This window comes from Argentina silus (assembly GCF_951799395.1).
Source record: "Argentina silus genome assembly, chromosome: Y".
NCBI lineage: Eukaryota > Metazoa > Chordata > Actinopteri > Argentiniformes > Argentinidae > Argentina > Argentina silus.
Genome location: NC_139654.1, coordinates 37,695,155 through 37,708,836, shown reverse-complemented (window position 1 = coordinate 37,708,836; position 13,682 = coordinate 37,695,155). Strand labels below are relative to the sequence as shown.

Below are 13,682 nucleotides of genomic sequence, written 5' to 3'. Positions count from 1 at the left end.
TAATTAACTCATAGCGATATAATGTTTCTCAGTTGATTCCGCGCATTTCTATAGGCTATATGGACACAGCACGCTCACAAAGCAAAGAGCGCAGTTTGTGACATTAATTTTCCACTCTGGCACTGCAAGTTCACGTTGAACATATTTCACATGATTGAAATGAGAGCTTTTATGAATCAATCAAAAATGTTTACATGCCATTTACAATGATGAGAATAAATCTGAGAAGTCAAGGGATAATGTCGAACAGGCAGGTGAGGGACATTAAGCTGTCATGTTGACATGCTTTTATTCATATTATTCTGTAGGCTATAGCCTTATATATAAAACTCACAACTGTTAATCTGTTAACAAATTACATTCACTGTTTTACTGCCCATATCCAACAAGTCATTTGTAGTTGCCTACTGTCTGTATTTGGCTGTTCTTTTTCGACCCTGTCCATCATATCATGTATCATAATTGGCTACAAACTATGTGTGCTTCCTTGAGCTCCGTTTACAACAAGCTCAAATCGTTTCCCAAACAAAACAAATGTGTGACAATTTATCTAGCCACTAGACAGTCTTTGAGAGACACAATTTGAATGCTGAGTACAGTAATGTTCTTCATTTAACAAATTCTGTTAGTTCATAGAAGATTGACATGCAAACATTGATTTTACTGTAGGCAAAATTATGCATATTTTAGAAAACAGGTAATCAATTCCATTTTACATCACGGAAATAATAAAATGGTTGTGTTCATTTATGGATTTCAAATTATTTTTAGGTTACCCAGCTTGGAAGCATGGGTTTTAGGAGTAGTCTAACCAGTGTGATATCAAAGCGCAAGTTGCTATCGGTATATTAAGGAGTGAGCTAAGACAGAAAGACTTGTGTTCTCTATGACAACTGCATCGTAATATGGCAACATACGTGGGCTAACATTAGACAGATCACAGAAGCATGACAAACATCTCTGCTGCCATAAGTGGGGCAATCAGGATGATGGGGGTTCTGTAATTTATACTGACAGAACAAACTGTCTTTTAAAATTTCGGTGATGGGCAGTGGATTACAAAATAGGGGGGGAAGGTGTGGAGTGGGGGAAGGTGAGCGAATTTGTCTGTTGGAAAATTCATACAGTCGCCATACGTTCGCAACAAAGTAATGTCTGCTAGTTGAGAGAGCCATCCGCTTGGCCAGCTCGCAAGTTTCTTTCCATGTAATGTTAGGGAGGCCTACTGCAATCCCTTACTGTTAGCTGGTTTAGGCAGCTAGCGGTGGTGCATCTCTCTGCTGTTTGACTAGTCAAAAAGTATAAAAAATTAACTTCAACTGTCAATAGTGGATTTGTCAGTTATCAATGGCTGGTACATTTTTATTTAATATCCGCCAAATATTAAATCATGATGCCAGTTATGATAAATGTTTGAAATGTAGTATCTTTGAGTATTATGAAAAGCGCTATACAAAATAATTGCATTATTATTATTATTATTGTTATTGTTATTATTATTATTACATTGAGTGGACGAGAGAAGGCTGCCCTTGCTGAAAATTCACATAGTATTATGATGTTTTTAATGATAACAACTGTTTCAACAACAATTTTTCTATCCAGTCTCAATCCCACTGAAACCCAAAATCTTTACTCCTGTCTGGCATGAAAATCCCTAACTTCATTATTAAAGTCGACTCAGGCTTATTCATGTCAGATTGCGCTAAAACTTGTCTGTGCTGAAAGAGAATGTGTGACAATGTTATGAGTGGATAGGAGTTTGTCCCATTGCTTGGTCCTCATTAAAATAACCTGATATTTTAACCATTTCGACTCTGTAATTCATGAGCTGCTAAAAAAACATCCTTCAAAGCTCTTGTCACCGCCTTGTGGTGGCTTTCGGCAGCACTTCAAACCTTGTTTCTCCTCCAGCAGCGCCATTGAGGTAGACCACCGCTGGGAGAGTGGCGTGAACCGATTAACCACTGGCCCACTGTATAATAAAATAAGTCATTGTGAAACCCATGTCCCACTCCTTCCCTGACTTACCCTGTTTTTAACATAATACCGTTGTTACAATTTCAAAATGGTCCTTACAATGGCCAAAATGGCCCACCCAAAATGTGGTCCTCTGTGGCTCAGTTGGTAGAGCATGGTGCTAACAATGCTTAGGTTGTGGGTTTGATTCCTGCTGGGACCATATATACTGAAATGTATGCACTCACTGCAATGTAAGTCGCTTTTGGATAAAAGCGTCAGCTAAATGGCACTGTTATGAACAGTTTACCCATTTCAGCCTATTAGACCTTATTGTTCCCCACCTGTGTGTGTACAGTATATGGGCTACAGAAAAGGGCACGAGATCCATGCGCGTGGAGATGGACAAATTTGTCACGATTACAGACATTTGGAACACTTTTGCATATAACTCAATTGCTTGTTATAACCAAGCAGAAAACATCAATATTTGTTTTGAATGTGGTTTGCATGGTGGAGTATAAGAGCTGCTGGATTTGTCTGTGGACAGACACATTTGCGTAAAAGCGCATAGCCAATGAAAGAAGAAGCGATTTTGTTCTTTTTTTTACACTAGCAAATTGTACAAACCTTCTTGCACATGTCATTATTGCTTCAGATTTGTGTTCTGCTTTACTTGTTATCAAGTATTGGTGCTTCACATTTTACTGTGTTATTTGTACTGTACAGTTACACCAATTATATCTGTCGATAAGTTATATTCAATATGTAAGCTTTTATTTGCTCTTTAAAATACAAAATGTGGTATTCCAATGATTCTTAAGTGCTGACTAAACTACTGACTACTTTTGATCTGTCCCATGACCACCAGGAACAAGACAGATGAGTGCAGATGAGGTCGAGCTATCACCTCAACTCCAAACTAACCCTGAAATGCTTAGGCTCAATGGGATTCCTCTCAAGTAGACCTAATGTTAAAATAAAGCAAGGTTGATACTGAATTAAACAGGCTGAGCCATGGGCTACGAATATAGTAATGTCCCTCACACAAACAGTGCTCTCATCATGACTACCATATTACCCAAAACTGTGGGCTGATTTCAAATAATGCTATTAAAGCAAGGTTAAATCACTACATCCACACAAATCAAAGAATCAGTCATGTAAATCATCAAAGCTTTATAGGGCACGTAATGTGGGTTAACTGGACGCCAGACTCTGTAGGACAGATGACCAATAGCTCCTTCGGTTTACAAAAATAATATACATTGATTGATGCTTGAATACTATCCCTGGGCTCCAAATGAATCAAATAAACACAACAACATGGCCTTCAAGAGGCAACAATCCCTCGATAGCAAGAGATGGGATGGGACAGGAGAGAAAATCTTATTTTGGAAACAAAACTTTTCTGTAAGCACATTTTCCCCATGGCACTGAGTACTAGGCGTGATTCGAACAGTATAGGCAGACAGACAAACTATGCGCCTCTCATTCTCCCGTTTATCATGACTTCAAACTGGCTCCCAACCTACCCAAATATGTGGGCTTCATTTAAATAAGTATATACAATGCCCTCCATAAGTATTGGAAGGAGGAAGCATTTTGTCTTCTTTTAGCTCTATATTCCAGTTTTTATACAACAGTTTGGATTTTAAATCAAACAATTACTACTACTACGGTCAAAGTAGAGATTCTCAGGTTTAATTCAATTTAAACATAGTCCCCCTATTTCAGGGCTTCAAAAGTATTGGAAAAATCATATAATGTCCAATAAATATTCAATTGGATTTAAATCTGAAGATTTACTTGGCCAGTCAAGAACTTTCCGCTTTTTGGCCCTGAAGACCTCCCTATTTGCTATGGGAGTATGTTTGGGGTCATTGTCTTACTGTATGATGAAGTGCCATCCAATGAATTTTAGAGCCATTTGTTTGTACTCGAGCAGACAATATGTTTCTTTACACTTCAGAATACATTCTGCTGCTGCTGTAACATCATCAATTAAGACAAGTTAGCCAGTTCTTGTGGCAGCTATACATGCCCAAACCATAGCACCATGGCTCACAGATTAGGTGGTATGCTGAAAATCTTGCAATTGCTGAGCTCACCAGTGCTTTCATTCTTTGTTAATGAAGTTACAAACTGTTGATTATGGTAAGTCTAAGGTTTTGGCTATGTTTACAGATTTTTTCATTGACGTCTCTTTGGTCCTCATGTTGACAGACAGCAATAGCAGACTTCAAAGACAAATGCAAGCCGAGAATCAAGACTAGACATTGACAGCTCTCTTATGCCTGCACAAATTATGACGGAACACACCTGACTAACCAGAAACACCTGTCAAGCCAATTAATACTTTTGGTGCCCTGAAATAGGGGGACTATGCATAAAAGGGTTGTCATTTCTAAATGGTCAAACCAATCTTAAAAAATTAAACATTGAATTAATGTTTCAAATCCAAACTGTTGGAGTATAGAATACTAAAAGAAGACAAATGCTTCCTCTCTCCAATACTTATGGAGGGCACTGTATATATAAGTGTAGCGCCCCTTTGCTGGTCTGAGCAATTAATAGGGGTGGCTAACCTGAATTCTTTAAATAAAATGTTATCTCTAACTATTATTGTATTTTTACTTTGTCTGTTCACATTAACACAGTCCCACCAATTACATGTCTTTTGTTATTTTATTCAAATCAGTCCTCTTTCACTGATATTAAATCCCCAAAATAGATTGCATGAAATGAAATACAGTAACACTTAACGTGCACACACAAATATCCAAATGTAAATGGTAAACACTGTAAACCTCAATGAAAAGAAATAAAACCTATTCTAAAGCCGGCAATGATAACTACGACAACAATACCAAAGTCCAGTGCGTTGCAGGCCTGGCGCGTGTAGCTTGCGTGCGTTGTAGCTCACCTAAAATGGCGGCTCCTTCACTCTCACGAGCTAGACGACAAAAACCAAACTCCCAGTTCCTTAAGCCGGCAGCCTCGCGAAGCTCCTCTCTCGGCAACCGGGGTAGTTCTCTCAAACGGCAGGAATCTTTGGTGCCACTGTCTCTCCCGGTGGCTATCGACGTTTTGAACTCCCGTGTTGGTCGAACACACAGCCCATAAGCCTCCGAAGAAAAACTAGCTCTCTCACTGTAGGCTAGGCTAAGCCAGGTGGTTGACCGTCGGAACGGTTACTCCTCTGCAGAGAAATTGTTCCAAAACAGGTCATACGCCGAACGTAATAACTTATAAGATGCACGGGTTGTGCACTCGCATTATTACCTTGTTCTAAACACAGAAATAAGTGGGCTACCTATTTCCACAATATTAACCTTACTCAGCACAGCAGCATATTCCATGCGTTCTCTTCGTTCGCCATCCCGAATCTAACTTCTCCTTCTCATCCACCTGACACCTGACCTTCATCTCACTTTTTCATTGGCTCATGAAAATAAACAAAATGCACAAACTTTACATTTGAATCTTTTCTCACAGAAATCAAAAATAAATTCCTTTACAATATTGCCAGCATTGTGAACACAGTATTTAAGAAAACAAAATACATTTTACATCAGGTAAATAATTCAATACATGAACTTAACCCATGAAACTCTATTCAATATCAAACATAGTAATAGTTTTACCCTTTTTAAGTCCTATGTATTCTATTAATGAACTTATTCTATTTATACTATTTATTAGTTCCTATTTATTAATCAAAGAACTTTTAATAGTTAGGCCTAATTTTCCATAGGGCTACAAATTGGAGACACATGTGCTTACAGGGGCGTCGAACCGGCGGCTCCCCTTGATGGAGCAAAGTTGTTACATTGACAAAGACAAGCTCCGCGCTCATGGGCAATTTATAGGGGGCAACTGTGCTGCGAGTATCTAAGCAGTCGTATTGACTGGATGAAATGCAATGTTTCAAACAGATCTGATGAATTCACCTGCTTTGAAAAAGTGTGCGTCAGGGAGTGCTTTTGACACGAAGCAAAAATCTACAGTCAAGCGTCCTTCAGCAGACAGCCTTGTGTTCTTTAGTCATGAGACTTGTCAAAACGGCAGAAAAAAATGGTCACAAACGAAATATTGTTTCTACACTTAAAATGAACAAAGAAAAAATGAGCTAGCCTGATATAACTCATGTTCATGACGATGCAAATGTAAAGAGATTTCGAACTGTTCTGTTGCACACGTTGTGACTCATTTTATTTTTCTACAAGAATCATTTACCATGACGGGAATCGAACCCGGGCCGCCCTGCGTTAAAAGGCAGATTCCTATCCGCTAGACCATTTGGGAAGACTTGATATGTACACCCTAAGATATCTAAGTGTCACTTCGATGAGGTCTGTAGCCGAGGCCATAGAGCATACCAAACAAATAATCAGGTGTTTAAATATCCTTGTCGTTTTGAAAAATGACCATTGTCACCTGCACAGGAATGCCATGCGGCCACCATTGAAGAAATGTGCTTCTCAAATCTGTCATTATAGTAAATTTAAAGACAAATACTAGACTTAGTAATCCCACACCTAGGGGAAAAGGTCACAAGGACACCAGATGGTCCTGGAACATCTCAGAGGGGTGAGATCACTTAGGTGGGGGCTGACTAGGGGGTATGGATGCTTTGAAGTAGAGTGGTATACAGCTGTGTAAACATCATCAGGTGATCTGGGGACAGGATGGATGGGTGTTTACACAGTTGTAAACAGCCAAGACAAAAGGGCTTTCGAAAACAGCCTCGGTCAATTGATCTCTACAGTAGACTGATCGGCGCCAAGCCAAAGGGGGCGTAGCCCCGGCATGACGAAATGTAGTTCTTGAATATTATTGGTGTATGTAAACAGGAAGTAGACGTTTGTTGAATGAAGGTTGTTGACCTATGTGAAGTCTATAAAAAGACAGGTAACGGAAGTGAAAAGTGTGTTCAACTTTGCAAACCTGACCCGGCTTTGTTCTCTGTGAATAAAGTCTCTGAATGAATCAACAGCTCTGGTTAACGGTATGTTATTTCAAAATACCATGATTTAAATTCCACTACATATTTGGCGTCACGAACAGGATGGATAAATAAGGCTCGCATCGTGAACTATCGTTGAGAAGGGGACCGGACAATTTATACAAATTTAATGAGCTCAAAAACAAAGTAAGCAGAATTCGTGCTTTTAGTATAGAAAATTTGTATAGATCGCCCTGGACCTTTGGCCTCCGCGGTGGAACACGTACATGAGTCTTACCCATAAAGACATAGACACATACACATAATTATACCAATATAGACACATACTCATTCATACATTGTCATACATACAACCACATTCTCAAACACATATACATACATGCAAGTACATAAGTTGTTGGTTATATCTATATTTGATTCCCAAGGTGTAAGACACCAATTGTGATTAGGATATCTCAAGTTGAGTCCAAAGTGGTTGCCTAACATATTTCTTTAATTATACAGTAGAATCCTAGATAACCAATAATACAATATTGTTCTCTTTTGAAAAATTACAGAAAAGAGTGAAAAGTAAGACATTTTACAATAACCCTAAAAAATAATTACTGCAAAAGGAAAAATGGAGAAAGGGATTACCCTGGTAACTCCAGTAGAAATATTAGAGAATAAAAACCCTCTTTTAAATAACCAAATAAAAGAGCTGTCAGAAAAATGGGAAAAACTAACCAGTAAGAATTATACTAAGTGGCCAAAAGAAGGGACATTTGATGTTGCAGTGGGTAAGGAAATGGGAACACTGATAAGAAACCCCAAAACTCGAGTAAAGTCAAGAAAGAGAGAAATAGATATGTTAAAATTGTTCAAAACAGAAGGAGAAGCAATGTTAAAAGAAGAGAAGGGAAGTGAAGTGAGAAGGGGATCTAGAAGCCCCATAGAGCTGGATTGTTATGCAAAATTAGAAAAAGGTGTGTGGAGGTCAGAGTCAAGGCAAGAGAAGAGGACTAAACCATTGGAAGCCGGAGTAAGAGAGAAATATTAGGAGAAGACATGAGGAAAGATCCAGGAATACTGAACGAGAGTTGAGGAATAGGGAAAAGATAGGTCACCCAGATAGATATCATTGCCCCATCCTGATAAAAGGAAATCAAGGACACTATGTGCCCTGGGGTATGCAGGATGTGCAGGGAATAGTTAGCGGATTACTTAACATACATGATGGAGCAGGTAAAGGGATTAGAAGCCTTGAGGAAGAGACTGCAGGGAAACTGCTGGCGGTGGGAGACCTCATAGCCCTGTTGGCCAAGGTACTGGGGGAGGCAAAGATGGAAGACGTTCTCATAAGCTGTGGACTGAAAGAAGCAAAGGACAATACCAGAGCCGATGGGATGTCATTTGACCAGACCAGAAATGAGAGGTGGACAACCCTGAGAGAAGAATATCCACAAAGGATGGATATTAAGACCCTGAAGGGAGACCCACTGGAAGAGACTGAGGATCCTGCCACATACCTGCACCAGCAACCAAAGAAGTGGAAACTAGAGACTGAAGTAGACCCAGAGGGAGACCCACTGATGACAACTCTGTTCAGAACCGCAGTGGTAGATGCCATGTCCCCTCCGGTGAAAAGCAGGTTAGAGGATGTGGTGGGACTCACGTCCAAAACACACAAGGATGAGTCAAGGCTAAAGGAGCAAGAAAAGGGGGACCAGAGAAGGTTAACACAGCTCCAGCTGGGGGAACTCACAAAACGAAAACAAGGCGTAATGGGCGCCGAAACCAAGAAACCAGTTCCATACAGAGCCATACCAGAACCACTTCCAGTGCTGAGACCTCAGGGACAAGAGCAACCCACCGTACTTGTAGTTCAGGTGCATACGCAGCAGCCCCAGCAGTTTAAGCCAGGGAAGGGCAGAAAGAGACCCCAAGGACGGTTCCAAAGAACAAACCCAAAAGGTCCATCTGACATGTGCTGGACATTTCCAAAGGGATTGTACTAATCCGAAATCGAGGGAGAATAGTAAACAGGGCTATAGTCAGCAACAGCAGAGGCCTCCACAAGGACCGGCCAATCCATATAGGGGACTAAATTATGGTTACTAGCTTCCAGTATTAACCACAGAAGCTGATCAAGAACCAATGCTGTAGGTTCAAATAGAAGATAGGAGATAGAGCCACAACCCTGCCCATACTGATCTCTGACCGGACTCCGGTGAATCTCTTGGGGAGGGATGCAATATGCATGCTGGGGATGAAAATATGGTGTTCCCCAGAAGGTGTATATGTAGATAATATGGTAATAAAGATACAAGAAATACCAATAACTGCAAGCGCAAATGTTTACTGGTTAAGGGAAATAAATTATGAAATAGAGCAAAATTGGTTAAGATGGAGAAAATTTATTGAAGCCCAATTGCCAGATGCAAGGAGACCACGATTTGACTTAAATTGCAACTCCTGCCAAGAACAAATCTGGCAGGAGCAAACCAAAAATCTGGTTGTCCCATTAATGTCACAATATATTATAGGGGAAAACAGGGAGCAGCTATACAAATAGATGAATTAGAATTCGTACAAAAGTGGTATAATAGACCTAATGCTGCTCATCATGGGTCATAAATGGTAAATAAAGGGTATAGAGCAAGAGTCTTGGGACCAATGATGAGAACCACATTAAAAAGTATTTGGAAAGAAACAAGTAACCCATTGGTAAAACATTTTGCGGATAAGGAATTCATAAAAATAATATATACCACAGGAAGTAGCCATATTGGTTGAACAACAGGTTCAGATGAAAGAAAAGTCAGATAATCAATTAAATAGAACCAATAACGCAACTAGAGGATATGATACGCATGCATCGGATTGCAGGGCCATTTGAGCAATCCATGTGGCTCTGAAGGGGGGCGAAGGTGGACTCTACAGGATTGTGGAGATCATATGAGGGTACTATAGTAGCGCCTACTGGGCTACTGGGGATTTTTGATCACTGGTGCGCATGGTTTTGACCATTGCGCAAGGGGGGAAGTTGTGAGAAAGATAAAAATCCAAGGGTATTGGGCACCCTATGTACAGGCAATGGTAGAAAATGCATTTAAACTTATAGGTTAATTTATTAAAAACATTTAAATTACAAATTTGGTAATGGAATATGGAGACATGATAAAAAAGGTAATTGGGAAGAGATACATGCTTGTTGATATAGATAGATTCAGAAGATGGGCAGAAGCAGGGAACAGGGGTTACATTTCTAACAAGAGAAGAAATACCCAGATTTGGAATAACTAATGAGATTAGCTCAGATAATGGTGCAGTATTTATTCAGAAAACTGTGAAACAAGTCATACAGCAGTTAAGAATAATGCAAAGATTGGGTTGTGTCTACCATTCACAATCACAAGGAATGGTAGAATGAATAAATGGTACCCTCAAAACAAAGCTGAATAAGATATGTGCCAGCGCAAAGCTTAATTGTGTAAATGGCTTGCCACTTGTATTAATGAACTATCGCATGCAGACTAACAGAAACACGAATTTAACGCCGCATGAAATGCTTACGGGTCGACCCATGCCATTGCCATGCAACAATAAGAGGACCTTACAAAGGACCACCGCTTGAACAACGCCAGATAGAATTGATACAATATATGAATTGATTAACTGAGATACACAAAGTTATATGTTCACAGGAAAAAGACAAGCAGCTGGAGCCGGAGACACCCCTGCCCAATCCGAGAACTCCAGGAGACCAGGTGTACATCAAAGTCTTCAGAAGGAAGTGGAACGAGCCAAGGAGAGAGGGACTGTACGAGGTAGTGAGAGCCACCCCCACTGCAATACAAGATCGAGGGAGCCTAACCTGGTACCACTAGAACCACAGCACCAGGGTCCCGAGGCAAGAACTCAGGCAAACCAGAGAAGAAGACGAAGGAATGGGTGAGATCGTACAGGAGCACAGAAGGAATGAGGGCACAGACTTTGGGAAATTAGACTGGTTTGACAACATCCTAGGATCATGGGGAGGAATGTTGGCGAAAATGGGAATAATGGTTGTGATAGTGATTGTAGTGTTAGGACTGTTATTTTGTTGTATAATGCCTGTTTTGAGATCCTTTTTTATACAGAGCACAATTAAGCAGATGAGTGTAACCAGAGGGATAGCTCCAATGGCACTCAACAGAATGGGAGGCCAACTAGACCTATATCCTGTTCTCGACTGGGGAGGCAGCAGTGAGTCTTCTGCCCCCTCATCCGATGATGACGAGATCGTCTACACTCCCAGCCAGGACTAGCCAGCGCTAACAGCTACACCTACATGGGAGAAGCATTGCTACAATCCTCAAGAAAGACGAAACCCTGGCCATACAAGGACTATATTCCCTTTGGGAATATTGACAATTTGAATGGACATTGACGTGTTTTAAAGTCTTATGTGTGACAATTATTGTGTGTAGTACTGATAGAATGACCATGTTGAATGTATGCATAGAGACACAATGGGATGGCTATGGATCAGAGACAGGGGATGGTCCCCTGTGTTGGACATAAAGTCCCATTATAGGTTGATGTGTTGTATGTTGTTTTATTTTTATTAACAATTTGTGTAATCATTTAAATGTAGTTTAGTTGTTGCTCATGGGGACGGGTGCTCGTTTGCAGACCTGTAAAGTGGTTGCTCAATGATTGGATATGGTGAGAACCGTGGGGGAATTTTCCCTAATGAAAGAATGGGTTTTTCGCCCCCACCTGTAAAGGAGGCGTGTCCCCAGGAGCTAATAGAATGTCATGCTGTTGATGTCATACAGGTTATGTTTACTTCTGTGAGTCGCCTATGTATGTTGTCTTGAAATCACTTATATGTTTTATTGCTGTGTCATTGATGTGGGACTATTAAGTCCCAAAGGGGGGAATATATAGTAAATTTAAAGACAAATACCAGCCTTAGTAATCCCACACCTAGGGGAAAAGGTCACAAGGACACCAGATGGTCCTGGAACATCTCAGAGGGGTGAGATCACTTAGGTGGGGGCTGACTAGGGGGTATGGATGCTTTGAAGTAGAGTGGTATACAGCTGTGTAAACATGATCAGGTGATCTGGGGACAGGATGGATGGGTGATAAACACAGTTGTAAACAGCCAAGACAAAAGGGCTTTAGAAAACAGCCTAGATCAATTGATCTCTACAGTAGACTGATCGGCGCCAAGCCAAAGGGGGCGTAGCCCCGGGATGACGAAATGTAGTTCTTGAATATTATTGGTGTATGTAAACAGGAAGTAGACGTTTGTTGAATGAAGGTTGTTGACCTATGTGAAGTCTATAAAAAGACAGGTAACGGAAGTGAAAAGTGTGTTCAACTTTGCAAACCTGACCCGGCTTTGTTCTCTGTGAATAAAGTCTCTGAATGAATCAACAGCTCTGGTTAACGGTATGTTATTTCAAAATACCATGATTTAAATTCCACTACATCATTAACGACTGTTTTCCACACGCTTTTTTCATTGCATTGCCAGATAATCAATTGGTCATTGATGCGTCACGAATAACGACAATGCGTCGAAAATTAAAGAAATGTAAACATGAATTATGTCATTACTGTCTAAGCATCACAAAGCTGTATGCGTAAAGGCGTCAGGAAGACATTCTCGAGACTGCACCTGTAGTGTGTTCACTGTATGTCCACAGGAGTGTAAAGAGGATCAGGCTGCCCTGATGATGGAGGCAGCAGGACCGGCAGCTTTCGCAGCCTACACCCCACTCCCACAGAGGACATCAAGACGGGCCAGGCACACGAGAGAGAGGGCCAGAATGGCTAAAGAAAGAAAGGAAGAGAAGGAGGGTTGGAGGAGGGAGATGGAGGAGAGAGCGGAAGAGGTGGAGGGAGCCCAAAACCTTCTGCATAAGGTGAAGGAGCACACCGATGCAGAGAAGGAGAGGCTGAAGGAGGAGAGAGAGAGGGTGGACAAGGACAGAGAAATGGTGGACAAGGACAGAGAAATGGTGGAGAGGAAGAGGAAGATAGTCAACCATCTTAAAGATAATATGGAGAGGAAGAGGAAAGTGTTGGATAGAGACACTGAGAAAGTGAATGAATGCAATGCAATACTCAGTCGCATTCAAAAGACGCAGGAAAATAACAAAAAGGATTTGGAGGAGAGGATTGTCCAGTTGGAAATAAAGGCGAAAGAGGTGGAGGAGGTGGAGAAAGTGACAAAGGAGATGGAGGAGACTTTCCAGAGGGAGATGGAAAAAACAAGAAATGAGATGAAGAGGAGAGAGAAGGAGGTGGAGGAGAGAGAGAGGGTGGTGCAGGAGAGAGAGAAGGAGGTAAAGAAGAGCGAAGAGAGATTAAAGATGAGTGAGAAGGAGACCGAAACAATGGAGGTGATGAAGAGAAGGGTAGAAGAGGTCGACAGAGAGATGGAGAGAATCCTAGAGGAGAAAGAAATGGAGGTGAAACAAGTGAAAGAGAGGATGGAGGTGATGAAATGGGCAGAGGAGGAGAGAGAAAAAGACAGGAATGAGAAGAAGAAAGAAAAGGATATTGAATGGATGAGAAAGGAGTTGGAGGCGATGAAGAGAGTAGAGGAGGTGGAGAGAGAGAAGGAGAAAATCCTGGAGGAGAAAGAATGCGACGTTAAACGTGTGAGAGAAGAGATGGATGTGATGATAAAGAATATGGTGGAAAGGAGGGAGAGGGAAGTGAAAGAGGAGATGAGGATGAAGACAGAGATGGAGAGAGAGAGGGAGAAGATTGA

The 13,682-nt window shown here is 41.0% G+C and overlaps 1 pseudogene across 1 annotated transcript in view; it reads left to right on the top strand.

The window, feature by feature from the left end:
• Positions 1-239: 239 nt before the first annotated feature.
• The window catches only part of LOC310824105 (cytochrome P450 3A27-like), a 180,820-nt pseudogene continuing 167,377 nt past the window's right edge, over positions 240-13,682 (top strand). The window contains exon 1 of the transcript in view: positions 240-254. The product of the transcript in view is annotated as a cytochrome P450 3A27-like (transcript). The remainder of the gene's footprint in view (positions 255-13,682) is intronic.